This window comes from Atractosteus spatula, chromosome 7, assembly GCF_055471065.1.
Source record: "Atractosteus spatula isolate fAtrSpa1 chromosome 7, fAtrSpa1.hap1, whole genome shotgun sequence".
NCBI classification, from domain to species: domain Eukaryota; kingdom Metazoa; phylum Chordata; class Actinopteri; order Semionotiformes; family Lepisosteidae; genus Atractosteus; species Atractosteus spatula.
Window position 1 is genome coordinate 11,064,312 of NC_142712.1, and position 12,405 is coordinate 11,076,716.

The 12,405-nt window shown below is 36.1% G+C and overlaps 1 protein-coding gene across 2 annotated transcripts in view; it reads left to right on the plus strand.

Moving 5' to 3' along the window:
* Positions 1-12,405, plus strand: part of pdgfd (platelet derived growth factor d) — a 50,432-nt gene that overhangs the window by 18,341 nt on the left and 19,686 nt on the right. The gene's annotated exons all lie outside the window — the stretch shown is intronic.

The following is a 12,405-nucleotide window of genomic DNA, read 5'->3' on the forward strand; positions in this document are numbered from 1 at the left end:
GTGTAAAGGTCATTCAAAAATGGCAAAATGGTGGGACATCTGTCAGCTATGATATTAAGGAAGGTTTTGAAAGCGTTCATTGTTACTGTAGCTCAATTTAATGTGTGAGAATGGAGACATGGAACAGTTTTGCTTAAAATATTAGGGAAAAGAGAAAAATCAATTTAACTGCATTAATTAAATTCACCTAAATAAGAATAATGAGTTTTAATTCCTTTTTGTCCTGAAGAAACCATGCATAAAAATTAGGTTTGACAATTTGAGAATTAATCCCTTCCGATTCACTCCATATGCAAGCTATTTATTCCTGTTTACTTTAGCATATCCAATACACTTGGTTAAGAAAAAAAAACTGCTTTTATTGTATATGTACTGTATCAAAACAGTGGTGAGAGACTAGCACTGGTGGTGGTGTGCATACACAGTCAGGTAGGAGCACACCTGCAGATTAGGTCATTGAAATACGAGAGCACTGACTCACGGACAATTCAGCAAGTGTCAAGCTGAATTGTAAAATCAATTTTAAAAACACCTAGGGGACTCTAAAAGATGGATATAGCCAAAAATGAAGAGAACATGGCAGTTTAGAAAAGAAAATGGGGGCTAGTCATGAAAATAATTAGCGAATTTAAGAGGACAGCGAAACGAATACTAATCCTCCCATCTTTTGGATACCAGAAGAAAAGTTGAAACGTGTCAGGATTTCAAAGGTTGCAATGAGAGGTCTTGGTAGGAGACTATCACTTGAAAAGACAGCCAAGGGACGAATACGACACGTTTTCTGGCAGTAAAATTTAGTACAGGGTAACAGACATCCAGGACTATGGGCAGAGAGGTACTTTAGACCTCCTTAAATGTTCTGACTCAATGTTAACGATTTACATATTCCCTGAATTCAATGGCAAGTGATTGATGTATTCCCAAATCCATTACCAGCCAGGGATAAACAGAGCATTGAAGACAGCTGCATACCAAGATCATTAAAATGAATGTGTGTGCACAAGATGACAGACAGATAACAGATGACAGACAGTTTTGTAATTTTTTAACTTTTGTAACTTTTTCAACATTGAACCTGAGATGTCTAGTTAAATCTTCCTATGATCAAGAGCCACTGATGACAAAATGACCAAAGAAGTCAATTTCGAGTGTAATCTGCTAAAATTCAAGATAGAAACTAAAAGAACTTCACAATGTGAAAGCAAATTTCGTAATATCGTTATCTGTTTATTTGCTAGAAGTTTTTTAAGGTCATAAAGTAATGTTTTTACCACATTAAACAGTGTACGCTTGAACAGGAGAGTAAAAAAAATCTCTGCCTGTATAGTAGATGAAAAAAGTTGAATGTGTGATGCTGTAAATTGAACAAAGCTAAAAGATGCTAGTCAGATGCTATGCCACGTTTTCCCATTATGTAAATGACAACAGCCTTAGAAAACTTCAGTTTTGATGAGAGAAGCATTTTTGAAGCATTACCATATAGCACAACCAGCCTGAATGGTTAAGTCATCTACTAATTTTGAAAATCAATGTATTGTTTTAAGGAGGTAGAAATAATAATTGTTATGTTTCTTATAGTCTTTCTTGGAAAAACTACAGAGTGGGTAGATTAGTGAGATGACTTGAGTAATGTCTTGTTAGGGCATTGTTCAAAGGGCCCAATTAAAAATTAAGGGAAATTTAAATACGTTTCTAGAAGTAAGATTGTTTGCTTGTCTGTGTTTAAGTACAGTACATACCACACATTGTGATCTTAATGAGTTAGATGGACTGAGTGGTCACCTCTATTTTGTTATATTATTTCCAAACCAGGTCAGCTCCAATACAGAAGTTATCATTGTGCTAAGTTGTGCAAAAATTAATGCACACTTAAATAGAAGATTCTCATTCTCATATCTTATTCATTTATAAGTTGAATTTATAAGAATAGAAGAATTTAGAATACTGGTTCTGTGTGCTAATTCATTTAAACTTTTATACATCCAACTTGTGTTCCAGCCATTTAAACAAGGAATTTTGATGACTCTGTTGCTATATAGAAAAACTATTGCCTGTGCTCTCTCCTCTTTCATATTACTGGCATATGTTGCAAAACAGACCAAAGCACTTAACCTGCTCTAACATAGAGCAGAAGAACCAAGGATTCTGGCCAAATATTTAGGAACTGTAGCAGATTAAATAGCTAAGACAAAGGACTTTAAATTCTCTGTTTCATTTTCTAAGAATGAAAAGATCTAGAAACCCAAAGATAAGTATCGGTACTCTGTTCTTACACTTTATTGCCTAGGATGGTAATGAGATCCACTAAAAAGAAATGTTGCTTGGCTTTTGGGTTTCTCTTTGTATCATACTAAATATTGGTATTTATATTAAGGCATCTGTCTGTCTTTAATGAAATAAAACAAATACAATAAAGTTGGACAGTTCCCAAACTGTATTCTCCAAACGTATCACAAAAACCATGATAAAATAATTACTGAAATTGCCTGCCTTGCTCTTGCTGTCTTGCTTTGGTGTGGAACGTAATAAAAAGAATGATCAAAGCAATAATGGAAAACACTGGCTGTCCAGCTCTGCCAATAAATAATGTGTACAAGAACAGCAGTTGGTTCTTCTTTGATGTAACCAGTTGTGGTAACACGTTACCAGTTGTCTCCATGGTTTGGAAGCCTGTCAGGAAATGCAGTTAGCTATGCCCCAGTGCTAGTCTTAATTTTCCAAAATTCCAAAAGTATTTTGAGGTAAAGGTGTTATTTAGTATTTATTTACTCTTCAACAATTCAGACATTTCTAACTTAAACTAGTATTATACAGCTACACCTCAGAGCTACTTATTGAAAATGTAAAATATTTGTTATCGAATATTCCCAACAGATTATTTCTTTTTTTGTATTTTTTTTTATTTGGTGGGCTTTAAATTAAGATACAACAAATAAAAAACTGAAGTTCACCAATTGTGAACATGGGATGTCCCTATTTAAAATACTAGACAGATAAGAAGAGACTTGTTTTCAGAACTTAATCAGCTTGTAGCCACTTCAAAAACATAGTGTACTCAGGGGGTATACACAGTATACATTAGGAACTAGCTTCATATGACATGGTCTATGTTCCTTAGGGTCCAGAAATAGGGGTTACCAGATGCTTTTTTATTGCAGGTTTCAAACAAACCTTTAGCAACAAACAGAGGAAGCCAATCCCTTTGTTTTGCCCCTGAGGTCAAACAAATGATATATTGGGTGTGTAGACCTCCCTTCCCAGGGGAAGCCATAGGCACTCATTGCAGAACAGTGACGTAAGTACAGAAATTGAGAAGATCCAGGAAGCTTGTATTGTGATTGTAAGTCCTGGAATGATTGAAGACCGTTTTTTATTAGAATGTGAATTCCCTGCATCACCCCAGAATGGAAAAGAGAAAGAAGAAATGTTATGCTAAAATAATGTTATAATCATGAACAATAGGAGAATGGGCAAGCCTTGTTTTCTGTGATTTTGTGAATTCTTTCTGCTGAGTGCCAAGTCTTAATTAATTGTGTAATTACTGTATGACGCCCACATTCAAATTTCGGTGTCTAAGCCCTTGTGAGTAATATATGGAGAAATAATTTCCCCAAAGCATATAAGCCTATTGCAACAGTGAAAAAATGTTTTAATCATTGTCCAATACATTATGAAGAACGTAGAGATTTGAATTGAACAGAAGGACTATATACTAACCATAAAGCTGTCTCCTGAGCCATGTATAATATGACAGGGAACTTGGTATTCTACCACTGAGTACTGTACCATTCTAAATATAGCTTCTCCATAGCTTTGTGGTTTTAACACTTTTGTGGTTTTAACAGGAGCTGAACACATTGTTGAAGATTGTATTGTACTTGGTTGGGGAGCTCTGTTCTCCCTCATTGTGACACATACAGTAGCAAGAGTCTGTTTGACCTAATACGGTGGTTTGAGAGTTATAAAGTTAGAGGTACAGTAGATTATAATAGACATTGTGGTGAAATCTTTAGTGATGTGCTGAAGAAAAAAAAAACTGGATGCTTCAACCTAGATCAATTTAAAAAGAAAACTTGTTTCATTCAACCAAGTAACAGTTTTCTTAAGGCAATCTGAATATTCAATCCAAAACAACTGTTTCCTTTGGATAGTGAGACCTTTCTGTTAGATTCTTTCCCACATTTTAATGATCAGTGGAAATCCCTAGGGTAGTACAGTGGCACAGTGGTTAGAATTGCTGCCTCACAGTGCTGTGGCCCTGGGTTCAATTCTGAAACTAAGGGGACTATGGACTTTGTATGTTCTCCCCACATTCATGTGGGTTTCCTCTGGGTGCTCTGGTTTCCTCCCACAGTCCCAAAAACACATGTAAATTGGCCCTAGGTGTGAGTGTGTGTGTGACTTTGTTTCTGTCTGCCTTGTGATGGGTTTTCCTAATGGACTAATATAAACACTATGCAGAAGAAAATGGTAGTGAAATATGTCTGAATGATTTTTTGGATTGAAGCTTAAAACTTGTATACTGAAAAAGTATAAAAGACTAAATGACATTTGACAGCTGTTACCAATTCCCTGGATACTGAAAGAAGTGTTTCTTCAGATGGGCTGTCTTTTCACAACATCAGTCCATAAAAGAATAGGTAAATCAACTGACAATGGCAAGGCTTCTGCTTCTTGCAGAGTGCTGCAATGTGCAGGACTTTAAGGACAATGGGGTACATTAGGAAAATATGTACAGTACCCCTTCTTCCCTTGGAATGTCTCTGCTGGATTGTCACTGGACAGTAATTTAGGTAGAAGCACCAGAGAGATTGCTCCACTGAGCCACTCAACAGGGACAGCCTGTTTGTAGGCAACTTGAGCAAAAATACCCACAGCCTCACAGAGTTTGTCACAACCTCCAAAAGAGCTGCTTCCACATATGCCTTTTGGTATTTATATACAGTATATGTCAAATTCTGTCTGAATTGTAGCCTTAAGATATAATTGAAATTCGGGAGGAAGATTAGATCCTAACCTTGAACACATGTCTGCTCATCTATGCATATCAGTCTTGCACCTGGGATTTCCTTTCATGTATCTCTCTCGCATTCCCCCTCACCTCCTCAGTACGTCCTTGTAGCCAACTCCCCAGCTCAAGCCTCACACAAGTGAGGAGGAGTTTGGGCTGCCTGTCCAGTCTGGGATACGCTGTCATTCTCTCAAATTCTTTACATATATTTGCCACCTCTCATATTCATTAGGAGCTCACCAAACTACTGAATATGAAATTAGACAAACTGCTGTCGACAGGGGTACATGTTCTTAGTTTGAAGCTGTTAATTTCTTTACTTTAATAAAATCATTTCCCTCTTCCCTCAAATCTTAGACAGGTGACATGCTTACATGTTGCTTTGTGATTGGCGAGGACTTTTAAAATATTAAAATGTTTTATACAGGGATTTCACATTGTGCAGATCTCACTTTCAAAATGGAACAAGATATTTGCTTCCCCTCTGGTGATGTGGTGGATCACATGTGTTAAAGGACAATTGTATATCCTCAGCTCAGACCCGAATACCCATTGCTTTTCACTCCTGGTCTTACAGTGTATTCCAATTTCTATACTCACTGTTCCTGGGTTGCTGAATGTTTATTACTTAATTATGTGCTGCATATTTGTAATCAGAAGGCACTGCTTTTGGGTATTACAGTGCTTGTACTCCCATGTGTAGCAGTTTGAAAGCCAATTTATTTACTGAGTTTATGGACATGCAAACACTATGCTGCGGCAGCTGGACTGGTCTCAGGTGGAATTGGTTCAGGCTGTCTTCGTGTACATGACTACACAGCACATAACTAATTCTGCCCAGTTGGCTGTCTTTTTCGGAAGCATTTTTGAATGGAATATGCATCCATAATTAATCTGACTGTTTCCTGGTAGAGAGAAGTCCCTGGAGGTCATTGCTTACAGTGAACATGTACAGGTCTCAGTGCTCATTGCTTGTCTTCACAAGTTTCCCCCTTGCTGTGATGCAGTTGTGCTGTTTTTTTCAGTGCTGTTCAAGTCTTGAAAATTTAAGAAACAGAGATCTTCATTATGTGACCTTTGAACCCCAAGCAGCCCTTAAGCTAATGAGAGAATTCAAGGATCCAAGGTGCTATTTACAATGTAAAACAATGTTATTCATTCAGCATTCTATCTTAACTGTTTGAATCTATAATCATTTTGTTTTGAGTAAAACACATTCCTTTTTTTTAAATATACATATGGGATGTTATTCATAAAAATACAGTATGCCCATATCATCCTGTTAAAATACAGTGACAGCTTTTTTTAACCTCTTTTTATATAATCACTGTCAGGATAACGAATGTGAATAATGTTAAAAGTAACATAACAAATACCTGAGAGTGTCATTCAACAACTAGGAATCAGAATGTACTCTAAATGAAAATGTCCAAGTTTGATGGCAGAGCTGACAGTAAATTGTGCTGTGGTAATGGTATGCGGTATTCAAATTAATATGATAAAGGCAAAGGAAGCCGAAATGCGCCACTCAAGAACTTATTATTCTAAAAGAGCAGCATGTGGAAAAGACAAATTATCTAGAGGGCCTATAAAAAAAGAGAAAATGCATTTGGCAATATCAGCTAGGAAGATGAACACAATCTTCACGTGATCTGAAAAAATATGAGAGAAACAGGTATTAATATCAAGGCTCCATAATTATTGTTGTTCACTGGAGCGACACAGAGAATATTTACGGCTGAGTTCAAATTTTGTTTATGGATTACACAAGTTAAAAAAAGTGTATGGGAAATACACCAGGTCCTTACCGTTTCATTTCATTTCAGAAGATGAGTTGATTTTCAGTTGTGTCATTGTGCCTAAAACATGGAATTGGAATATTGAACCATAGACTCAAATTCTTGATCTCTAAGAATGTAATTAGAACTACAAGAAAACAAGACTGTAGCAAACAAGAGGAGCCATTTGGCCCATCAAACTGGCACATTGGTTGCTGGTAGCTAATTGATCCTGGGATCGTATCCATTTTTCCTTTAAATAAGCCAGGTTATCAAATGTTACTAGGGGAAAAACATCTGGGAAGTGTGTTTTGAAACTCCCACAATCCTTTGTGTTGAAAGGAGCCAAACAATTGTCAGAACAGAAATGGAAAATTAGAAAATGCCAGAATTTTTAGAATTCCAGCTTTAAGTGCTGAAAAACAGAGAAAAAAATGGAATGATGTGTCTCCAATATCAAGTGAATGTACACAACAGTGACCCCCATTAAGCCACAATGCACTGAAACCATATACTGTAACCTCTGAGCATTCAATTTGTTTCCTACTGGCTTCACTCAGCTGAAAGTTTTCAAGCTTTTCGTGACCACTTGTGGAGGCAGGTGTTCATCAATCAACAGCTCTTATAACCCATAGCAGCTCTTATACCTCCTTTCAGAAACCTACCTTGTCAGGTATTTTTTATTTTTGTTTCATCTCAAATTCAAAATCATGCAAATGGAAATGTAAACAAGACAAAATTACATTTATGCTGCACTGCTTGATTAATTATGTTGATGCCTGTGTGTAAACTGTGTGTATTTGCACATTTTGTCTTGCAGCGGGCTGGTGAGAAACCATTGACTTTTTTGTACTTAAAAAATTCTAAAAGAAAGGCCCAAGGTTTCAGGGATTATCAACACAGGCATCCAGGAGAGATTAAAGAGGACACACCAAGGTGTCTAATAATCTCAGCCTAAAATGCAAGGGGTTTTATCACAGACTTTTGTTTTTCTGGGAGTTTACTTCTTGATGAAAATGATTATTGCGTTTCCACAAGGGCCTCCAATTAAAAAAAAACAGAAAAATCTAATAACCCTGGGCATCAACCCATTCAGACAGACAAATTGTATGATATTGCTGTAAATTGTGCCCAGGCATTGTAATACAGTTAAATGTTAAATTGACCCTTTCTCCTCAATGTCTAAGTTAGATTTGAACTTACTGTAAGTCATCAAAGGTAAAAGCCTTTAAAAATGTTCATTTTAGTGTTGTATTATTTAGGTCTCCCTCATCCTTCTCCCATTGTTGGAGTGCAGCTTTATTAAATTCAAGATTACAACTTCCACCATCCTGTCTTCCCTCCACATGTATATTAAATTCATATTTATTTGCTTTAGGTTCTTCTTAAGTCAGGGTGTAAGAAAGGTGCATCAAGGGCACTCCTCCAAAATCTGATTTGAAATTCAAACCACAGATTGCTTTTTTATCATATTTAAATGTCATGTTAATTTTCACCTCCGGTGATTCTTTGTGCTAAAACACTTGTGTGTTTTGGAAAGTCAGGTGTTCGATGTAGCTGATGTCAGGTAACACTTCTTTAAATATTCCTCCGGTGTAGTACACTTCTCAGCTAAGAACACAGTTCAGATTTTTCACAAAAAAGTCAGATTGTAACTTCTGAGATGTATTAAAGCTATTAAAACAAAGCCAAAAGTTGGAAAAAATTACCCAGAAAGGCTGAGAAAGCATTTGCAAACTATAAATATATAATATATTCTGACATCAGCACATTAGTTGTCTTACTTAATACTTGAGAGGCATTCTGAGTCTATTTTATTGGAAACACATTTCACATAGCGCCTTAATATCTGAAGTACTGTACAGTATATGAAGAAAAAAACACCAACAGCCACCATTTGCACTTCACACATTAAAAAGATGTTAGCTCTGCTTGAGCTGTAGAGTGTGAAAAGTGATCTAATTTATTTTTCAGTCTGTAATTCAGCCATTATATAGCATGTCAGATTATTATCTTTAATCATCTTACTTCAGAGGTATGCAGTAAGGAATATTGTGGCCTGATAGAAAGAACTAAACAATGAGAGATGCTGACTTCTCAAACCAGATTCTGGTTTCTAGTTACATACAGTATACTGTATAAACACAGTATATCAACAGCAGTAGGGTCTGGCAGTACATACTGAGTGTGAGAGAAATAATGCCAATCTGAATATTTGGGGACACAATTAATGGACCCTCCTTTGGAGATTTCTGGATCCAATACATGACCAAGGATGATTAATTGTTACAGAGCATTCACAATATTTTGCTGTCCAGAGCTAATAACATTAAGAGCAGCAGAGCCAGGTTTCCAGAATTCCACAATTGTACCACAACCCCATTATTTACACTGTGCCACAGTATCATGGAATGTCGTATTGCCATTATGGAACTGTTGGCCTATTACTCTCACAGAGGTAGCATTTCATTGCCTGGGCTGCCTGCTGACTGACCAGATTGAATGCACCGTGAGAAAAGAATTACATTAAAGCAGACTACTTCATCTTCTTGACTTCTTTTTTTTTAATATTAGGAAACAGATCACTGACTAAAAATTTAGAATGAGAAAGGAAAAAAAAAGCAGGTCAGGCGTAGATGCTGTATGTACTGTGAATGATTTCACATTTCATTTTTTTAAGAGGAGCATTTTTTCTAACCTAACAAAACCTAAGAATATCAAATGGAAGATTATCACCAGAAAATTCGGGGCACAATAAAAAGAAGTGATTTTTTTCTTAAGCATTCAAAATGTAGCTAGCTAAACTGCTAGTCAAAATACATGGAGAAAAGGAGATAATCAAGAGAATGACTGCCTAGACTGTAATACTTTAAACATAGGGTGCACTGTGAGATACAGTATAAAATGTTTTTAATCAACTAAACAATAACAGCTTAAATTTAGAACCCCAAAGAAGTAAATGGTTAAAAAACATACAGATGCAGAAGAAGCATTAGAATTTAGTAAAGCCTAAGACCGTGAAATCTGTGGGTCAGTATGACTAACTGGCTGTTTTTAACTTTTCAATAAGACTACGTACTATAGCTCATGAATACTAGCCCTCATGAATACAGGCCACTGGCTAAATGCACTCCCACACTTTCCTCTCTGTGGGCACAAGGTTACCTCCAAGTTGACCTACTGCTACACCACTGGGACTATATTATTAATCCATTTACAGTCTAGTGTAATTGACTCCAATTAGATACAATGCTAAAAGGCCATTACTGCAAGAGGTTGTATGGTGTTTGAATAGCACATAATGTAATGGACTTACTTGCCATGCACAAGTTAATTGATTAATTCATTACAATGGACAAAAAAAAGGTTCTCATTTCACCAGTTGTTTCTGTGTAATTCTGAATTACTGTACACTATACTTTTTATTTAAGATACTTAATTTGTTTTCCTGATGGCTTTTAAAGTTGTTTTTCACCCTAATGTAATGTAATGTGAGCTGTTCATTTTATATGTAATCCCTTTGGACTGTGTTTTTATGCAGGAAGGGTCAGATGCTGTCTCTGGGCAAAGTGCTTGCTGCTTTTATACTTCTCTGCAACTCTGTATATTTGGTGCCTGATCTTGATTCTATCGTACGGGTCTGTCAGTTATGACAAGTGAAGATAAATTATGATTCTGCTCTTCTATAAATAATGTTCATCAATATTCTTATGATATTATACAGATCATACATAGGGATATAGTAATCCTACACCTTATACTTGGAAATGCCAAGTGTTAAATTATGGCATATAGACAGACCTTAATGAAATGAACTACAGTAGGAATAGTCTCTGAATTGGTAAAGTTTTATTTGTGTACTTTGAAATAATTTACAGTGGAGAAAGGTGAAGAATTTGAAATGGCATTTTACCAAAGCTGGATTTGAAACTTAGTAATGTCAGAGGAGTAAACATGAGTTAGATTTGTCAAACTTACAACAATTGTTTTAGTTCAAAATCTGGCACCACTGGAATTAGTTCTCAGTTTTTGATGGTCCAGGTAACCATCTCACTTGATGCACAGTCTTATGTAAATGTTAATCCTTTGGCTCACAGTCAGTGAAACAAGAAAATATGTGCTGTACAGCAGTATTTCTAAACCTGTTTTGTGCTACAGCCAGCTCCCCAAGGTCCTCCTTCTTTGATGTCCTAAAAAGTACAAAAATACAATTTATATCAGAAAATGTACTTCAGGTTACAAAAGGGATATATCAGCACTGCTCTAGGGACCAATGACAGACTGCGTACCAGGGGTTCAAAAATCTGACTATGGCGGCTGCCTAGGAATAGTAGGAGATAAAATCTTTTGATGATCTCATTTTTGCAAAATAAGGGCGGACAAGCAGTTTTTTTACAGTACTGTCTAATGTTAGTTTTTCAATGTGAGAGTTTGAAAGCTTCTGTTCATTGCACACCACTTGAGAGATTGGTAGTGTTTAGTTTTAAATATGGTTCCAAAGCTGTATACATATTTTAACTGGGTTTAAAGACTGATATTAAAGCAAACAGTACATATCAGCTCCCGAATATAGTGTGGTGCCATGTTTCTCAAATCCAGTCTCCGTTTCCCACTGAGATATTGCCATTGATGCTCAGACAACTCAAAATAGGAGCCTATTGATGCCTTTTGCAGAGGGAGTTTTGAATGACCTGCATACTTAAACCACAGTGAGCATCTAAAAAAATGCAAAGATGGATTTGTGTTTTATTTTTAATCACACATCTTCCTAAACCCCCTTGGGAATGACAGCAAGACCGCAAGACACCATTACCAAAGCACTTTGGATTAAAGACGATCCTTTGGAAGGTTGTGTAAAGAGGCTGATTTCACAGGAATTATTTCTGTATCCCCAAACACAGATTTACTTCACATGCCATTTTAGAATTTTTCAAGGGCGACTAGAAGAGCTGTCCACATAAAGCACATGAGTCGCATTCCTTTGCCGATATTCAGGACAACTCCTCCTCAATTCAATAACCTGCTTCCTTTCAGTTATCCTTTTTGTAGTTCACTGTGACTCTTAATAAGTATTTTATATTGTAGAATTAGTGTAATTCTAGAATAATTATACTATTACATGCACTTGGAATATAATTAAACTCCAAACACATAATACAAAAAAGATGATCAATGAAGACTTGCCAAATTCCAAGTTGCTTGCAAGCTACTATTTTGTTAATTTACTAATTTGGTCAATTTATATACCGTTAATAAATTCTAATCTGTTTACACCATTGTTACACTTTGATTCTAGTCTGGTTCAGCTCTAATAAACAGCAGTGCAGATAGAAATGCTGTGTATGAAATTACTGCTTCATTTGTCCATCTGTTCATTCATTAATTCATTCACTAATCTTGATTTGTGTGAAATGATGTTCTCCCTTTGTCAGGAGTGATTTATTTGCAAGTTGTGTATTGCCCAGGGGTTCATTTACACTGGGCAAGTGTCATGAAGAACATAAAAGGCTTCATAAATTTTTGCAATCCAGTTTCCAAACTTCATCGTGCATGTTGCTTGAAAGGCTGTGCTGGTTGTTTCAAATCTCCTGTATATTTTGTTTATAGAATTCAATT